Source organism: Lactuca virosa, chromosome 5, assembly GCF_052849685.1.
Source record: "Lactuca virosa cultivar CGN04683 chromosome 5, Lactuca_virosa_CGN04683_v6, whole genome shotgun sequence".
Lineage (NCBI taxonomy): Eukaryota > Viridiplantae > Streptophyta > Magnoliopsida > Asterales > Asteraceae > Lactuca > Lactuca virosa.
Genome location: NC_136430.1, coordinates 157,774,550 through 157,795,746, shown reverse-complemented (window position 1 = coordinate 157,795,746; position 21,197 = coordinate 157,774,550).

Below are 21,197 nucleotides of genomic sequence, written 5' to 3'. Positions count from 1 at the left end.
ATCTCTTATGGTAGGGATCCTTACCCTTAAGGATCCTCATCAACCTTTGTTGGTTCCTAACGTTGAACCAAAATTCTCTCCTAAGTTGGAGTTTACCCTCAGCAAACTCTCAAAGACTTAAGGAGAAACCCGAAGACAATCAAGTTCTATCTTTCCTTAATTTTGAAGTTTTAAAATCAAGAATCCTGAACTTTCCAGGATCTTGAATTAATCGCTGACATATGAACTTTCAGAGTCATTCGCTATTTTCACAGAAGTTCCAAAAGAGTATTAAAAACTTTTATGAATTGCAAGTTAATTAATAAACTTGTAAAAGAAACTTCTAGATTGTTTAACAAAGCTGGTTATTGTTTGACTAATCATTATTGATCCCTTTTGTTTTTTTTAGGATCTTAAACATGCAAAGACCTTAGTATTGTGTTATGCAGGAAACAGAGAAAGAGGAAAAGAAAATCAACCATTATATTCGAAAATAAAGAGGCCTATAGCCTTATAAAATACATGCATTAACATTAAAATATTATACTGACCTAATCACCTAAAAGGCCTAGAACTTAACCTGGTCATAATTGGCCTTCTCCTTCTTCTTCTCCTCTTCCTCCCCTCCTGGCCGCACTACAGGATCCTCAACGACGGTGGCAGGCTTGCCTGTTAGCTTGGATAATGCCTCACGCCATCCTATCACGTCCCAAGATCCTGAATGTTCAAGATCCTCAGCCAACTTGATCCTGGCCTCCAGGATAACCACAACAACGCTCGCCTTCGCATCCGCTATCACCTCCTTAATGTCTGAAAGGTGATCCTCCTCTACTCGAGGACAAGTTATGTAGGTCATTAAACATCAATTAGATCATATTTCTAACAACTAAATTATCATATAATTCTTGATCTAACTATACTCATATACAAGGAAATTCTATATCAATAATTCTAAAACAATTTGGTTTATCATATAAAACAACAACTGTTTTAAAACTTTGGTAATTATCTTTCAATTGGATGATCATGATCACTACAATATCTTAAAAAACATATTTTTATGATTCAAAACAGTTTAGGGTAATGATCATATCCAATATTGGCCAAAAACACGAATTTCTGCACTCTGATCAGCCAACTCGGCGAGTCCATGAACCGGACTCGTCGAGTAGCTTCATTTCTACATGGACTCGTCGAGTTCCCCAGTGGACTCGGCGAGTTCATCAGTCAGAATGCAAAAAACTCGATTTTTTCAACTTTGAAAACAAACCAGCATCAAATATAATAGAAAACAATCCTAGGCTCTGATACCACAGTTGGGTTTTGAGCACTATAACACTTCCTAAGTGGACATGCAACCCTAAATGATTTGGATCTATGTTTTCTCTAATTATACATGCATTTTCTTTTTCCAAAGCATTCACCCTAGCTAGCATACAATTGAATCTATATATAATCAAAATATAGTTAGGATACATACCTCTTGAGTAGGGTAGAGTTCTTGACGTTTGAAAGATTGAGCACCTCAAGTGTGATGCCTCTAATGGTTCACAAACACCAATATGCAAGAGGAGGTTCTAAGAGAATAAGTTACTTGTCTCTATGGTTGGTGTAACCGATTTTGGTGCGTGGAGGGGGACTTTTTATAGTTGTGGCAAGTGCTTGGGTTACACTTTGTAAACCCTAATGATCCATGACTTTCCACATTCCTATGGTCCATGGGTTTAACCTCCATGGACTATCCATGGGTTATATTATTGGTTTATCCCACTTGCATAATCATGGATCACTTAGCCCATACTATAAGTATCATTGATTTGCATAATCAATCCCTCCATATTTAATTAGTCTCTTTTGACCACAAAATTAATTTCAAATTAATTCTTGGACAATACTAATTAAATAACCATATTAATATATTATACTTATAATATATTAATAAATCGTAAATAACCTTATTCTCATAAAACTATCCTATCAAATTGCACTGGTGAAGGCAACCCAAAAGGACCATGCTACTATCGGGTCAAGTACATACCAGTTATAGTTATGGGCTTAGACACCAAATCCAACAGTACACAAGCTAGAGACCGATCATCTCTCCTACGCCTAAGGGTACTTAATCCCCTCTACGGTTTAAAGAGCGAATTACCTCTTTCACACGAACTAAGGTTTATACACCTCACTTGGAAGCATGTTATCTAACTGTGGGATACAGATAAGGGGATCATTTCACGATTCAGTGGCTTGGAAACCCTCTTATCTTTGAACACAAGTTAACATCCTCACAGTTTATAACATTTTCATGTTACCTAGAAATTGGGATCCTACCCAGTGATTACTCTAGGAATATAACATTTTCATGTTATCGGGATTTTACCCCAGTAACTACTTAAGGTTTATAACATTTTCATGTTATCAAAGGTTGGGATTTCGCCCCAGGAATTACACGAGACCTATAACATCTTCATGTTGACACATGTTGGGAATGTTCCCAGGAAAACACGGTCAGATTGTAACATTTTTGTGTTTCCTACCTAGTGAATTATATCATAAGTGGGGATCCTCCCTAGAATATAACATTAACATGTTATCTATTTTGATAAAAGCATAGAGCTTCTTGTTATCTATTTTGTCTAAGTCTATAATCTAAACAGGTTATCCTAAGGAGAAATTGCCCTTACAAGATCCAAAATCTTTAGGATCTCTTATGGTAGGGATCCTTACCCTTAAGGATCCTCATCAACCTTTGTTGGTTCCTAACGTTGAACCAAAATTCTCTCCTAAGTTGGAGTTTACCCTCAGCAAACTCTCAAAGACTTAAGGAGAAACCCGAAGACAATCAAGTTCTATCTTTCCTTAATTTTGAAGTTTTAAAATCAAGAATCCTGAACTTTCCAGGATCTTGAATTAATCGCTGACATATGAACTTTCAGAGTCATTCGCTATTTTCACAGAAGTTCCAAAAGAGTATTAAAAACTTTTATGAATTGCAAGTTAATTAATAAACTTGTAAAAGAAACTTCTAGATTGTTTAACAAAGCTGGTTATTGTTTGACTAATCATTATTGATCCCTTTTGTTTTTTTTAGGATCTTAAACATGCAAAGACCTTAGTATTGTGTTATGCAGGAAACAGAGAAAGAGGAAAAGAAAATCAACCATTATATTCGAAAATAAAGAGGCCTATAGCCTTATAAAATACATGCATTAACATTAAAATATTATACTGACCTAATCACCTAAAAGGCCTAGAACTTAACCTGGTCATAATTGGCCTTCTCCTTCTTCTTCTCCTCTTCCTCCCCTCCTGGCCGCACTACAGGATCCTCAACGACGGTGGCAGGCTTTCCGGTTAGATTGGATAATGCCTCACGCCATCCTATCACGTCCCAAGATCCTGAATGTTCAAGATTCGCAACCAAATTGATCTTGGCCTCCAGGATAACCACAACAATGCTCGCCTTCGCCTCCGCTATCACCTCCTTAATGTCTGAAAGGTGATCCTCCTCTACTTGAGGACAAGTTATGGAGGTCATTAAACATCAATTAGATCATATTTCTAACAACTAAATTATCATATAATTCTTGATCTAACTATACTCATATACAAGGAAATTCTATATCAACAATTCTAAAACAATTTGGTTTATCATATAAAACAACAACTGTTTTAAAACTTTGATAATTATCTTTCAATTGGATGATCATGATCACTACCATATCTTAAAAAACATATTTTTATGATTCAAAACAGTTTAGGGTAATGATCATATCCAATATTGGCCAAAAACATGAATTCCTGCACTCTGATCAGCCAACTCGGCGAGTCCATGAACCGGACTCGTCGAGTAGCTTCATTTCTACATGGACTCGTCGAGTTCCCCAATGGACTCGGCGAGTTCATCAGTCAGAATGCAGAAAACTTGATTTTTTCAACTTTGAAAACAAGCAAGCATAAAATATAATAGAAAACAATCGTAGGCTCTGATACCACTGTTGGGTTTTGAGCACTATAACACTTCCTAAGTGCACATGCAACCCTAAATGCTTTGGATCTATGTTTTCTCTAATTATACATTCATTTTCTTTTTCCAAAGCATTCACCCTAGCTAGCATACAATTGAATCTATATATAATCAAAATATAGTTAGGATACATACCTCTTGAGTAGGGTAGAGTTCTTGACGTTTGAAAGCTTGAGCACCTCAAGTGTGATGCCTATAATGGTTCACAAACACCAATATGCAAGAGGAGGTTCTAAGAGAATAAGTTACTTGTCTCTATGGTTGGTGTAACCGATTTTGGTGCGTGGAGGGGGCTTTTTATAGTTGTGGCAAGTGCTTGGGTTACACTTTGTAAACCCTAATGATCCATGGCTTTCCACATTCCTATGGTCCATGGGTTTAACCTCCATGGACTATCCATGGGTTATATTATTGGTTTAGCCCACTTGCATAATCATGGATCACTTAGCCCATACTATAAGTGTCATTGATTTGCATAATCAATCCCTCCATATTTAATTAGTCTCTTTTGACCACAAAATTAATTTAAAATTAATTCTTGGACAATACTAATTAAATAACCATATTAATATATTATACGTATAATATATTAATAAATTGTAAATAACCTTATTCTCATAAAACTATCCTATCAAATTACACTGGTGAAGGCAACCCAAAAGGACCATGCTACTATCGGGTCAAGTACATACCAGTTATAGTTATGGCCTTAGACACCAAATCCAACAGTACACAAGCTAGAGACCGATCATCTCTCCTACGCCTAAGGGTACTTAATCCCCTCTATTTTCATAGAAGTTCCAAAAGAGTATTAGAAACGTTTTTGAATTGCAAGTTAATCAATAAACTTGTAAAAGAAACTTGTGGATTGTTTAACAAAGTCGGTTATTGTTTGACTATTCATTATTGATCCCTTTTGTTTTTTTAGGATCTTAAACATGCAAAGACCTTAGAATTGTGTTATGCAGGAAACAGAGAAAGACGAAAAGAAAATCAACCATTATATTAAAAAACAAAGAGGCCTATAGCCTTATAAAAGCCATGCATTAACATCAAAAGATTATACTGCCCTAATCACCTAAAAGGCCTAGACCTTAACCTGGTCATCATTGGCCTTCTCATTCTTCTTCTCCTCTTCCTCCCCTCTTGGCCGCACTACAGGATCCTCAACAACGGTGGCAGGTTTCCCAGTTAGCTTGGCTAATGCCTCACGCCATCCTATCACGTCCCAAGATCCTGAATGTTCAAGATCCTCAGCCAGCTTGATCTTGGCCTCCAGGATAACCACAGTAGCGCTCGCCTTCGCATCCGCTATCACCTCCTTAATGTCTGAAAGGTGATCCTCCTCTTTCTCGGCCTTCTGATTGCTCAACAGATCTACCCTCTGCAGAAGATCTTCGTTGGTGGCCTTCCGTATTTTCTGTTGCTCCTTTAGAGCATACTCGACTTTATCAGCCCAAATCATATTTCGTTCGTGCATTGAGAAATATGAGCGGAGACCTGGAAGAAACACAGAGATCAACAAAGGAAGAAAATAGGTATGAAAAATAAATTCTTTCATGCAGGAAACTTACAGCCTGGGAAAAAGAGGCCAGCTTCCCAAGAGCATCCTCAAGATTGAGGCCCTCTACACTGAAATCTGTGGCCCCGGAAGTCTTTCTCTTTCGGGATCCCGGAGTCCTTACAACTAGGTTGAGTTGGGCTTTCTTTGGAGGAACCGGAGTAAAAGATTTTTCCTGCTTGATTCTGACCAGGCCACTGGTCATATCACCTCGAGGTCAGCTATTGTGAAGCGAGCACTGGAGCGAACGGTCCTGGAACCTGCACAGAACATAAGGATCCCAATAAGATCAAGGATCTTACGGTAACTACTTGAAGTCAGAAAGTAAAAAAGGTGTGTACCTGTAGCCATATAAGATGTGGTGGAAGATCCTTCTTGGAGACTGGACTAGTCAAGTTTAAGAGATCTATCTGTCTCCGGGAGGGAGAGAAAGCTGGCAATCTTATTCTCTGAATCCTCAATAGTGACAACAAGCTCTCCAAACTTGAAACCTATAACAAAAAAACAAAATAAGCATAATATTTTAGGATCCCAAAGGAAAATATTGAAATCCTACCCTTCTTAACCCGATCCAGGGACAAGAGATCCCCGCCGGGAATAGAGTCACGTTGTAACGCCCGCACATTCGGGCTAATCAATTTAGAGACAATAAGCATCAAAAATGAGTTATTGATGGAATATTAATTATAAGGATTAATCTTAACCAAGTGGTAGTATATGTTACAAGGGTTCCGTACATATAAAGAACGCCGAAATCCGAGTTATAACGAAGAAGTTATGGCTCGTCGAAGTTTTACGGCAAAACCGGCATGGCAACGGGAGACATAAATAGTGAATTTACGATAGAGGACTTTTTGAACTTAGTGATCTAAACAAAAGTTATAGTATACGTTAAACCGAGAGCGTGCATAAAAAGAACGCCCAAATCTGACTTCGTATGAGGAAGTTATGAATTTTCTAAGATTTGGCATAACAGTGCACGACCCGAAACTCGAATTTTAGATCGAGCGGTTTTTGACCTACGCGACCTAAATGAGATTTGAATATCTCATTAATAGGAAGTCAACGATAAAAAGAAAGACGAAAACGGAGTCCGTATGAAAGAGTTACGAATTTTTCGCGGTCATTTAACAGTATAATCTCCTCCTACGTTAAATTTAAGATCGTTTGAGAATTAGCCGACAGAGTCAAAATGAAAGTTGTAGATCTTATTTTTACCTACGCGTGGATATAAAGAACTTCAAAAATAGAGCTCGTATGTGAAATTTACGGATTTTACAAGTCGGAAGTGTGCTGTGCGAAAATGGGTGACGTGCCACAATCTTGGCCATTGATTTCTCCCCAAGTCTTGCCACCAGATGGTGACATGTGGCACCAAGTTCAGCCATATTTCACCCTATAAATAGAACCTCTCCCACCCTCATTTTCTTCACACCTTTCCCATTCTTTCTTCTCTCTACACTCTCTCTAAACCTCCCACAAAAAACTCCCCTAGCGCTAGAAGAAAGACCCGGAGCGCTCGACGGCTCCGAGAAGAAGAGCTTTCGGCTCGGAAGTCCTGCCCCTGCAGAGCCCGGCTTCTAGCCAAACCCCCTCATAGGTAAGATACGCCTACCTAATTTTTAATATAACTTTTATTTAAATATAGTAACGTTATTAGGACCTTATAATAATTATTTGACCTATTATTATGGGTTATATAAGTGTTGTTATAATATCTTTTTAACTACTCGTGGTACGGGGAATCTTGTTTAAAGGGTCGCATAGGGTTGTTGGATTTCAGAAGTGCTATATGCCAAAATGGTCCCGCCCTCCGGTGTTTTATGTCTGGCCCCTGTCTGTACATAGTGGTTGTAAAATATTGTTTAAACGCTTATATAATAATAATAATGCTAAGACTAATAATTAGTAACGGTAAATATTAGACTAAAATTTAGAGACAATAATGCTAGGTTTCGTCGAAGGAAAATAGAATCGTTAAAAGTGAAGCGCTGCCCGAGTTTGGAATCATCACTTTATCAAGTGAGAGCATAGTTACGTTCATCTTACACATAGATATGAAGTATTTTATATAAATTACGTGCTATGTGTGCATATTATTTGAATATTTGCTTTCTATGCTGGATGAACGATTTCATACATGTTTTAAATAATTTAAACTGTATATGTATTTTATATCTACGAATATGTTGGGTAAAACATGGGTAGATGAATGATGAGAGATGAAAGATGATATGAGTGAACATTGGCAGCTATAGACTTAGTGCCTAACAAATAACATCGACAGCTATGGACTTAGTGCCTATCGAATAAACATTGGTAGCTATGGACTTAGTACATGTTAGATAAACGTTGGTAGCTATGGACTTAGTACCTGTTCAATAAATGTTGGTAGCTATGGATTTAGTACCTATTAGCTGAACACTGCTAGCTATGGATTTAGTACCCGATGAATGAACTTTAGCAGCTATGGAATTAGTGCTTTACGAACAAGCATTGGCAGCTATGGACTTAGTGCCTATCATATAAACCCTGGAAGCAATGGGCTTCGAAATGAACGAATGCATGATAGATGATTCTTAGGGTAGATCCTTAAGAGTAAGGAAGATAATGGGGATGGGTAATTAGGTTGATTGTTTGATGTTTAAACATAATAATTAAATTATCGTGGGTTGAAAACCCTATGTACTCACCAGGTTTCCAACCTGACCCACTCAAGCTTATTTGTATCACAGGTGTCGATATGAAGCTACTTTACACTGAGGGATTTAAAAGAGATGTAGATCACTAGTGTAAATGAATGTAAGGTTTGTTTATGCTTATGTTTATGTATTGACGATGACATCCCAAATGTTTTAAAATGGATAAAAATACATTTCTTCGGAAATGCGTTGATAACGTGTTTATCATGTTTTTATGGGAACAAATTCCGCAACGTTTTTATTAAAAGAGGTACTCTGATTTTTATAAAGCATAAACAAAATCGGTCTTTTCTGGGCGTGAAAATGGGGATGTCACAGTTGGTATCAGAGCATTAGTTTAAGCGAACTAGGAATATGGATTTATTTCTAGACTTAAATTTAGAATGCTAAGAGATGATCGTAAGGAGTGTGTCTAATAAATTTAGGTAATACACCTGAATAGAAACAAGCACTAGCTTATTTAGGGAAAATGCCTAACATGCTTTTATGTGCTAAATGATTTATGATATGCATTATATGATCAGATCTATGGTCTGTTGCCGACCGGATCTGGCAACTTTATGTGTTCAGGTTTCTAAACGTTTAATTACGGTATTAGAACCGACATATAACTTTTCGGAGAGATAAGGAGATTTATACGTCAATTAAAGATAAAATATTTCCTATCTTAATTCTCGTCATTACACACCGAACGTCTGATTTGGTGTATAGAACAAAATGGCAAGAACCCGAAGTAGAAACACGAATGGAAATAGAAATCAACTGCCTCAACCACCAGTGATTGAGCAAATACCTGTTGTAGTAGCCACTCCTGAGCCAATCACAATGGCTGGAGTACAAGCCATGATTCGGGCTATGCTGGCTGAGCAAAGAGAAGAGATGAGGCAGATGTTGCACGAAGATAGGGATGAACCTACTGTGCCCATTGTGCATCCTGAGTTGATTGCTGAACAATCAGAGGAAGGAAATTATAGCCGCACTATGAGTCAAGTTGGAACCCAAGGGGTAAGGAGGAATGACCTGAAGAAGGGAACTGACAAGGATGGGCGGATGTATAAGAATTTCTTGGGTGCAAAACCACCGGGTCTCTCTGGAAGCCCAAAACCAGTGGAGATTATGGACTGGATCTCCGAGATGAAGATGGTATTTGAGAGCTGCGACTGCAGCGATAAGCAAAAGACCGTCTTTGCAGTCAGACAACTAAAGACCGGAGTGTTAAGTTGGTGGAAGTTGCTGGCAGATACAATGCCACGAGGAGAAGCCATACGAATGTCTTGGGAAGTATTCATGGAGCAGTTAAAAATGCAGTACTGCTCAGAGATAGATCTGATAGACCTAAACAACGAGTTTCAGAACCTGAAGAAAGGGAAGATGAGTGTTGATGAGTATGCCACCGCATTCACCGAGAGGATGAAGCTATTTCCCTACTTGGTGCCTACTAAACTCTCCAAGATAGATAGGTTTGCTAACAGGCTGCCCACAGACTTTGGCCCAACAATAAAAATGGCAACTACTTTGAAAACAGCCGTTAGAGCAGCCAGGAATGTTGAGACCCAAATAAAGGAAAAGGGTCTGGAGAAAGTTGAATTTGGTGAGAAGAGGAAGTTTGAAGGATCCTCAAGACCTGATAAGGGGGGAAAATTCTCGAAGTCTAACCTGGAAGACCAAAAGTATGGAGCCAAGTGGTGTGAAAAGTGTAAGAAGAATCACTTCGGGAGATGCGATGGAGAAGTAACATGCTACAGGTGTGGAAGGATCGGACACTATTCCAATGACTGTACACAAAGTGATAAGGTATGCTACGGATGCATAGTCAAGGGGCACATGTCTAGAAACTGCCCAAAGAAAAACGAGGCAGCGAGGCCAAACACACCACCAAGGCCTAGAGCATTCCACATGATCCTCGACGAAGCAGAACACAACACGAGGAATCAAGGATGAGGAATTCATCAAGTTATGCAGTAGCCATATAGATAGTATCGTATGGTGTAGCCTATTAGAGGCATAGTCTAGGGTGATCTTGAACACCTATGTAATCGTTTCAAGGAATAATATAAACCTTCGTTTTGCTATCTGATGTGTTAAGCTGTTGTGTGATTTTCTTGTATGGTGACTTAGAAAAACCGCGAGACAATACTTGGGACGAGTATGAGTAGGTGTGAATGGTAGTAGAGGCCTATACTACCGGAAGCACATGACTCACACTTGGATTAGGGAAAGTCAGAAGTTTACCAAGAAGCTAGTAGTTGATTCTGTTTTATTCAAGTATGTCGTTACCATCATTTCGGTAATGATTAAGAAGATGATTGTTGTTTCGACCCTGGTGGTCATATCAAATTGAGTCCGACTAAGATGAGTATGTTACGTGGTTTAGAGAACCAAGTTCGATGTCGCATCTAACTTAAGCCAGAAGATTGAAGTGAAAGATAATCGAAGCGGTCAATAGAAGTATCGCGCTAGTTAAAGAAGTTGGTAGCTAGAAATGCTACATGTTAAAATGTGATTATATCACATTAGAACATGTAGGAAAGTATATTCCATTCCGGAATTTGACTCTAAGAGACCTAAGTCTGAGCGTTGCAACATACGATGAGAGTTCATTAGAACGTGACCCATCGGTCTATCGTGGAAATCAAATAAACTTATCTTAAGTTTGTTAAGAAGAAGAAGTAGTCTCTGATAAAGAGCGAGTTTGTGTCATGAAGGTCATGATTGAAAGTGTAACAAGACATAGAGAACGGGTGCAAGATCAAGTACCACTTGCAGTCAAGAAGACCAGGAGTTAGATACGCATTCGAAGAAACATAAAAGTTATGATTATTACCTAGGATGAAGAGACAACATATGAAGTCATTATACAGCCCTAATTCGTTTATGATTCCGAGACGTAATCATCCTAAGGGGGAGATAATTCTAACCCCGCACATTCGGGCTAGTCAATTTAGAGACAATAAGCATAAAAAATGAGTTATTGATGAAATATTATTTATAAGGATTAATCTTAACCAAGTGGTAGTATATGTTACAAGGGTTCCGTACATATCAAGAACGCCGAAATCCGAGTTATAACGAAGAAGTTATGGCCTGTCGAAGTTTTACGGCAAAACCGGCATAGCACCGGGAGACGTAAATATTGAATTTATGATAGAGGACTTTTTGGGCTTAGTGATCTAAACAAAAGTTGTAGTATACGTTAAACCGAGAGCGTGCATAAAAAGAACGCCCAAATCTGACTTCGTATGAGGAAGTTATGAATTTTCTAAGATTTGGCATAACACTACACAGCCCGAAACTCGAATTTTAGATCGAGCGGTTTTTGGCCTATGCGACCTAAATGAGATTTGAAGATCTCATTAATAGGAAGTCAACGATAAAAATAAAGACGAAAACGTAGTCCGTATGAAAGAGTTACGAATTTTTCGCGGTCATTTAACAGTATAATCTCCTCCTACTGGTAACTTAAGATCGGTCAAGAACTAGCCGACGGAGTCCAAATGAAAGTTGTAGATCTTATTTTTACCTACGCGTGGATATAAAGAATGTCAAAAACGGAGCTCGTATGCGAAAGTTACGGATTTTAGAAGTCGAAAGTGTGTTGTGCGAAAATGGGTGACGTGGCACAATCTTGGCCATTGCTTTCTCCCCAAGTCTTGCCACCGGATGGTTACATGTTGCACCAAGTTCAGCCATATTTCATCCTATAAATAGAACCTCTCCCACCCTCATTTTCTTCACACCTTTCCCATTCTTTCTTCTCTCTACACTCTCTCTAAACCTCCCAAAAAAACTCTCCTAGCGCTAGAAGAAAGCCCCGGAGCGCTCGACGGCTCCGAGAAGAAGAGCTTTCGGCTCGGAAGACCTGCCCCTGCAGAGCACGGCTTCTAGCCAAACCCCCTCGTAGGTAAGATACGCCTACCTAATTTTTAATATAGCTTTTATTTAAATATAGTAACGTTATTAGGACCTTATAATAATTATTTGAGCTATTATTATGGGTTATATAAGTGTCATTATAATATCTTTTTAACTACTCGCGGTACGGAGAATCTGGTTTAAAGGGCCGCATAGGGTTCTTGGATTTCAGAAGTGCTATATGCCAAAATGGTCCCGCCCTCCGGTGTTTTATGTCTGGCCCCTGTCTGTACATAGTGGTTGTAAAATATTGTTTAAACGCTTATATAATAATAATAATGCTAAGACTAATAATTAGTCACGGTATATATTAGACTAAAATTTAGCGATAATAATGTTAGGTTTCGTCGAAGGAAAATATAATCGTTAAAAGTGAAGCGCTGCCCGAGTTTGGAATCATCACTTTAACAAGTGAGTGCATAGTTACTTTCATCTTACACATAGATATGAAGTATTTTATATAAATTACGTGCTATGTGTGCATATTATTTGAATACTTGCTTTCTATGCTGGATGAACGATTTTATACATGTTTTAAATAATTTAAACTGTATATGTATTTTATATCTACGAATATGTTGGGTAAAACATGGGTAGATGAATGATGAGAGATGAAAGATGATACGAGTGAACATTGGCAGCTATAGACTTAGTTCCTAACAAATAACATCGACAACTATGGACTTAGTGCCTATCGAATAAACATTGGCAGCTATGGACTTAATACCTGTTAGATAAACGTCGGTAGCTATGGACTTAGTACATGTTAAATAAACGTTGGTAGCTATGGATTTAGTACCTATTAGCTGAACACTGGTAGCTATGGATTTAGTACCCGATGAATGAACTTTAGCAGCTATGGAATTAGTGTTGTACGAACAAGCATTGACAGCTATGGACTTATTGCCTATCATATAAACCCTGGAAGCAATGGGGTTCGAAATGAACGAATGCAGGATAGATGATTCTTAGGGTAGATCCTTAAGAGTAAGGAAGATAATGGGGCTGGGTAATTGGGTTGATTGTTTGATGTTTAAACATAATAATTAAATTATTGTGGGTTGAAAACCCTATGTACTCACCAGGTTTCCCAACCTGAACCACTCAATCTTATTTGTATCACAAGTGTCGATATGAAGCTACTTTACACTGAGGGATTTAAAAGAGATGTAGATCACTAGTGTAAATGAATGTAAGATCTGTTTATGCTTATGTTTCTGTATTGACGATGACATCCCGAATGTTTTAAAATGGATAAAAATACATTTCTTCGGAAATGCTTTGATAACGTATTTATCATGTTTTTCTGGGAACAAATTCCACAACGTTTTTATTAAAAGAGGTACTCTGATTTTTATAAAGCATAAACAAAATCGGTCTTTTCTGGCCGTGAAAATGGGGATGTCACACACGTCTCACGAAAAAGTATCTTCCTTTCCAAGCCCCATCGTTATGCTTGGTTTTCAGGATTATAAGAGACTTGTAGGTGTTGACCTTAAGGAGGAATCGGGAGTTTCCGAAAGTTGTAAGATCGTATACACAGGCCAGCTCAGAGAGGCTTATATCCATCCCTTTCGACTGATTTATCTGATCGATCCAATAAAGGATCCTCCAAATAAAAGGCATGGCCTGGATACATGAAATCCCGGTCAACTTATAGAATTCAGAGATTATTCCCGTAAAAGGATACATCAAACACAAAGAGAAGGGGTACTCAGGAAAGCACACCCAAGTGGGAGAGACAAAGTCCGGCTGAATAAGGGGATCAAAGGGTCTGAAAATGAATCTGGAAGGAAACGCTCCAGCGAGTCTTAGAGACTCGATATCGTCATCACCAAAAGAGCAGGACTCCTCGTAAGAGAGGATCCCCTGATCAACGAAATCATCGTCGGGGAGGGCCAAAATGCTTTTACGAGACACCACCATTTTTCGACCCATGGTAGAATAAAAGTCTAGAGGAAAATTTACCTTCTAAATCGCAAGACGGCACAAGAAAATCAAAGAAGAACGGATAGCAGAACATGAAGATAATCCCTCATATTTATACTGAGCCGATTAATATAATTTGACTGCTAATGGCTAGTAAACTATCTGTTGGAATTTAAATCACCTAGCCGTTATGGGTTAAAATGGAAAATTACTATCCCTTCTTCTTTGACCTATTTACCTTAAGTTATTCCCTTTAATATTTACGAAACTAACCCATATATTTTCAGGAATAACTTGGGGGCAATTGTTGGGACCAGGATCCTTACTCTATCCAGGATCCTTAAATATCCAGGATCCTCAGCCATATCAGGATCCCGATTAATTACCGTTATTATTTTTATCAATATTTATAACGGTCATATTTTGTCTATAACTAACACGTGTGCAGAAGTAGTCAAGGGAAGACCAATTCTCAACGAAGAATCATCTCAATTGTGCTAAAGACCCGAAATACTTGGTAAAATAACATTCGTGAAGCTCGTCATTGAGGATCCCGGGAATATCGGACATCTGGTTGGATAAGTTAGACTATAAATTGACACTTGTAATCTGCACACGACACACTGTTCTTTAGCTCAAGCTTACTCTACGAAATTCTCTACTCATTCATACTAAGAACTCATTGTAATCTTTACTTTATATCAATAAAATCGTCAAGGCAGGTGATCATTATCACCTCCCAAGGTTTTATGCCGGAGATCCTAGCAAGGATCAAGGGCTTTCCATGTAAACCATCATGTCACTTTTCTTTTACTACTTTCTATTACACAATCTGAACATCACATCCTCTCATTCAATTTGGTTGATTAGTATCATCAGAAGAGAATCCTGTTGATCCCCTCACAAAAGGTCTTAGTAGGATCAAGCATGTTCAGCACGCGAGGAGCATTGGTGTGAAGGATGATATTAGTTTTTGTGATTAGATAGATATTTAGAAACTAGTAACAAATAAATGTAATTGACATTTGATGATTAAATAAATGGAGATTTGTTTATAAGTATTGATTACTATGTTTTGTCAATTATTTATCATTGTGTTTTTTTGCATGTTTTACTTCCCGAATAATTGGATTATTCAAATATCTACAGTCGATCATACTTTGGAAGTAAGTAATGAATTAACACTGTCATGAATTTGGATGTAGATTGTCTAAATGTTTAGACATAGCAATGGTTTGCTGCAACATTCATGAGTACTTTTGAAATGGGATTTAAGTATTGGATTAAACCCACGCTCAGTGAATTACTTCATGGAATTTATCACGAGTAATTCTGAGACGATAATATCGTATAATCTTTAAACCGAGATATATGAGTTGTTGTTTACAAGTTGGTTGTGCATTGATAATGTGTAAACGCATCAGTAACTTGGTGTTATAAAACGTATTGTTGTGCATGATTTGATGAGTAGATAGTACAAGCATATGAGTCAAAGTTTATCTGTTCCTTTTGTCCTAACGGGGAAAAGCAATATCTTGGGCCCCTCGATGATTTGGTGTTGACTTATGTTCCAGGCCCGGTCAGGACTGAATTGATGTGTTCAATTAAGTTCTTCGTCACTACAAACTAGAAATAGGGAAACAAACTTTTGGACAATGAGAATGATTCTGTTCCATGTCATTTGTTCACATGATATCTTGCAGAACGGAGGATTATATGATCCCTTATCTTAGGACACGCAACTGACTAGGTCAGGTTTCGACTAAAGCTTTGAGAGCTATGATTGCTTATCAGCTTTTGAAGTCATACTTGCAACTATAGTTATTAGACTTATCCAAGTTGGAGACTGTTGGATTAGGTGTCTAAGCCCATAACAATAATTGGTATGTACTTGAATTGATGATGGCATGGTCCTTTTGGGTTGCCTTCATACTTGCAACTAGACATGATTATTAATTGAGAAAGAGGAAGAATTTATTAATTTGATTAATAAATTGGAAAATATGATTTAATTATATGTTATGGAAATAATATATTAATTAGTAATCATATTTTTAATTAATATTTAATCAGAAATTAATTTGGAATTAATTTTGGGATTAAAGGAATTAATTAAAAATGTGGGGACTAAAAGTGAAATTGTTCAATAGTAGAGCAAAATGATCCAGAACCTTCCTAGGGAAGGCGGTGGACGAAATTGCATGGTATATGTAAGATTATTCTAGAATTTCTAGAATATCTCATCAGATACGGATAATCAAAGGAGGTGGATAATTACCATATTTGAAATTAGGGTTATCCATTGCATCCTTGGTGCACTATATTAAGGGTCCTAAACCCTAAGAATTTTGGCCACTCTTTAGAAGAAACAGAAACCGAAAATTTGATCTCCTCCTCTCTCATATAATTCTCTTGCATTGTGTGTTTGTGAGCCATTAGAGGTGTTACACTTGTGACACTAAGTTATCAAGCTTCAAGATCTACAAGAGAATCATTGTCATTAGAATATAACAATCAAGGTATATAACCAAACCCTAGTTTTATATAGATTTCAAAAATTGCAGACACTTCCTAGGGTTTCTCCTTTTGTGTTCAAGTTTGCATGTTCAATTAGAGAAAACCTAGATCCAAAGCATTAGGGTTGCATGCACACATAGGAATTGTTGTTATGCTCAAAACCCATCAGATAGAACCCTCTGACCAAGAAGACACGACGTTTATAACTATAATATGTTTCTATTGTTACACAGTCATGCCACTTGGTCTTAAAAATGCAGGTGCAACATACCAAAGACTGGTCAACAAGATGTTCAAAGAGAAACTAGGGGACAACATGGAAGTCTACATCGATGACATGGTGGTTAAGTCCAAAAAAGCTGAGGATCACCTCAAGGATCTCGAAGAAGCCTTCGACATCCTGGACCAATATAATATGAAGCTGAATCCCTGCCACTTTGGGATGAGATTGGGTATATTCCTGGGATACATGGCGACCAAAATAGGAATCGAAGCGAGCCCGGAGCAAATCGTGGACATCCTTGATCTAAGATCACCATCCTCGACATAAGATATTTAGAGACAAACATGAAGAGTGTCGGCCCTAAACAGATTCATCTCAAGACCCTCAGAAAGATGCAAGCCTCTCTACGACATCTTGAAAAGGAACAAATGATTCGAGTGAACCCAGGAACATGAAGATGCCATCCAGGAACTTAAAATATATTTAAGTTCACCACCCCTATTCGTAAAACCATTAGAAGGGGAACCACTCCTTCCTTACCTCTCAGTATCCTCAAACGTAGTGAGCATAATATTAGCTAAGGATCTCAATGGGAACCAACATCCCATCTACTATGTAAATAAAAGTCTCCAAGATCCTGAGACCGGGTATTCCCACCTTGAAAAACTTATACTTGCATTAGTAACATCTTACACTAAATTAAGACATTATGTTGAAACACACCCTATAACTGTAAGAACTAACTATCCAATTAAGAGTGTTATGAGAAAACTAGAAATGTCAGGAATAATGGCAAAGTGGTCCGTGAAGTTAAGCACATATGACCAGGATCTTCCCTAAGGATCCCACTAGAAACCAGGATCCCTATAACCCACGTGTTGATCCCGACAATTAAGGATCCTGCCAAGAGACTGAAGGGTTGCAAAATTCACGTGGAAACTATTGATGTCGCTACAATCCAAGATCCCGATCCGACGACTCGGCATCAAGATCCCAACATCAAGGATCCCTCTCCAACCTCAGGATCCCAGATCCAACCTATTATGGAATACCTCCAAAATGGAACGATCCCAAAGGAAGACAATACCGAAAGGGCATTCCGAACAAGTATCTCAAGGTTCGTTATAATCCAAGGTAAGTATACAAAAAATCTATCGAAGGTCCATACCTTAGGTGTCTAGAAGATCATGAAGCTGCAGAGTTCCTGAAGCATATACATGAAGGAGACTGTGTCAACCATACTGGGGGCAGATCCTTATTCTCCAAAGTGTTGAGGACATGATACTACTGGCCAACCATGAAGAAAGATTCCTTCCTTCATGCCTAGAAATGTGATGCTTGTCAAAGACATAACAACATCTTGCATCAACCAGCAAAACCTCTACATCCTATCATCTCCCCTGGCCATTCATGAAATGGGGAATGGATATAATGTGTAAATTGCCAGTAGCTCCTGTAGGAAAGGTCTTCATGCTAGCGATGAATGACTACTTCTCAAAATGGATAGAAGCCGAAGCTTTTGTCCAAGTAAGACACAAAGAGGTAGTTTCGTTCATCAAACGTAACATCTTAACCAGATTCGGGATCCCTACCGAAATTATATAAGCAAAAGGACAAGGGACTTTTGACAAGTTGGGGAATCAAGATGGTAATGTCTACTCCTGTCCACCCTCAAGCCAATGGCCAAGAAGAATCCAGCAACAAAATTATAGTCAACAACTTGAAGAAAAGGCTAGATGAGAAGAAAGGAAGATGGGAGTAAGAACTTCCTTTCGTATTGTGGGCGGATAGGACCACTTCCAAGGTAGCTACGTGCCAAACCCCATACTCATTAGTGTTTGTAACGAAAGCAATGATTCCAACTAAAGTGGTGATCCTAATATCAAGATACCTACTTCAAAACCAAGAGGACAACAACAGGATCCTGGTCCATGATCTCGACACTATAGATGAACTTAGGGATCTTGCCAAGATCCGTATTGCTGCTCATCAACAGAGGATCACCAAGGCGTACAATAAAAATATAAAACTCATAAGATTCCAAATAGGAGACTTGGTATTGAGGAAAACATTCCAAAATACCAAGGATCCTAGTGCAGGTAAACTGGCACGTAAATGGGAAGGACCATATCTCATAGATGTCGAAGCAGGAAAGGGGGCATATTCGTTGGCCACCCTAGATAGAAATATCTTATCAGATTCCTGGAATGCTATACCTCTCAAAGCCTATTTTATGTAAGTAAGGTTAGTCATTTCCCAACATACTTAATGTACATAAGCTGTCTACCTTTTACCCTTTATTTTTATTACTGTTTATTCTCTTCAATTATCATTAATAACTTAAGCATCAGAGGGGTGTTAGCTAGGCTAACTAGGGGTGTTAATGGGGCGGTTCGGTTCGGATAGTAATAAAATTATGAACTGTCACCACGAGGCGGCTACTTCATGTGCACTAACCGAAACCGAACCGAATTAAAAAAACGAACCGAACCGAACCGTATAAAGGCGGGTAACCACAGTTCGGTTCACGGGTACCCGCAAAATATAAAAAATCAAATACAATCAAAATTACAAACTCCATTCCAACGATTTCTTTCTAAAAATTAGTAAGTGCAAGAGTTATAAAAACATAATGAAGTTCAAATAACATACATTTTAATTGGTATAATAAATATAAAAATAAAAATACAAGAAAACATAATGTATGTTTTGGTAAAAAATTACACAAGTACTAATCAACCAAATTAAATGAGAGGCTGTGATGTTTATATTGTGTAATAGCAAATGGTAAAAGAAAGCGACGCAATGGTTTACAAGGAAATCCCTTGATCCTTGCTAGGATCTCTGGCATAAAACCTTGGGAGGTTATAATGATCACCTTCCTTGATGATTTTATTGATATAAAATGAAAATTACAGTGAGTTCTTAGTAAGAATGAGTAAAGAATTTCGTAGAGTAAGCTTAGACTAAAAATAGTGTGTCGTGTGCAGATTACAAGTGTCAATTTATAGTCTAAACTAGCCAACAAGATGTCTGATATTTCCGGGATCCTCTATGACCAGCTTCATGAACGTTATTTGACCAAGTATTCCGAGTCTTTAGCATAGTTGAGATGATTCTTCGTTGAGAGTTGGTCTTCCCTTGACTACTTATGCACACATGTTAGTTATAGACAAAATATGACCGTTATAAATATTAATAAAAATAATAACGGTAATTAGCCGGGATCCTGAGGTAGCTGAGGATCCTGGATATTTGAGGATCCTGAATATTGTAAGGATCCTGGCCCTAACAATTGCCCCAACTTATTCCTGAAAATATAGGGATTGGTTTCGTAAATATTAAAGGAATAACTTAAAGTAAATAGGTAGAAGGAGAGAGAATAGTAATTTTCCGTTTTAACCCATAATGACTAGGTAATTTGAAATCCAATGGATAGTTTACTAGTCGTGAACAGTCAGATCATGTTTTTTGGTCCAATATAAATATGAGGAACCAGTTCCATAATCTCCCATCTGTTCTTCTTTGCTTTTCTCGTGCTATCTTGCGATTAGAAGGTATCTTTTCTTCTAGGCTTTTATTCTTTCTACCATGGGTCGAAAAATGGTTGTATCTCATAAAAGCATCTTGGCCCTTCCCGACGATGATTTTATTGACCAAGGTATCCTCTCTTATGAGGAGACATGCTCTTTTGGCGATGATGACATTGAATCTTTAAGACTAAATGGGGCCTTTCCTTCCAACGCTGTTTTCAGACCCTTTGATCCCCTTATTCAGCCCGATTTTGTCTCACCCACTTGGGTGTGCTTTCCTGAGTACCCTTTCTCCTTAGGCTTGAGATACCCTTTCCCCGGGATCGTCTCCAAATTTTTTAGGGCGACTGGGATTTCGTATATCTAGGCCATGCCAATTATCTAGAGGATCCTATATTGGGTCGACCAGATAAATCAATCAAAAGGTCTTGACATAGGCCTTTATGAGTTGCACTATGTCTACGATCTTACAACCTTTAGGAATTCTCGTTTCCTCCTCAACGTCAAAACTCTTAGATCTTCTCTAATATTGAAAACCAAGCACAATGATGGAGCTTGGAAAGGGAGATACCTCTTTATGAGACGTGACTTTGTTCCTAATGGGGATCTCTTACCCACAGATTGGGTTAAGAAGGGTAGGATTTCAATGCTTTTACCCGTGATCCTGGAATCTTATTCTTATTTTGTTTGTTTCTTTGCAGCCTTCAAGTTCGAGGAACTTGTTCCCGTCGCTGAGGATTCTAAAGAGAAGATTGAGAAGTTCTTGGCCTTGTCTGAAGTTGAGAGATCCTTCCGATTTGATCAAGCCATCATG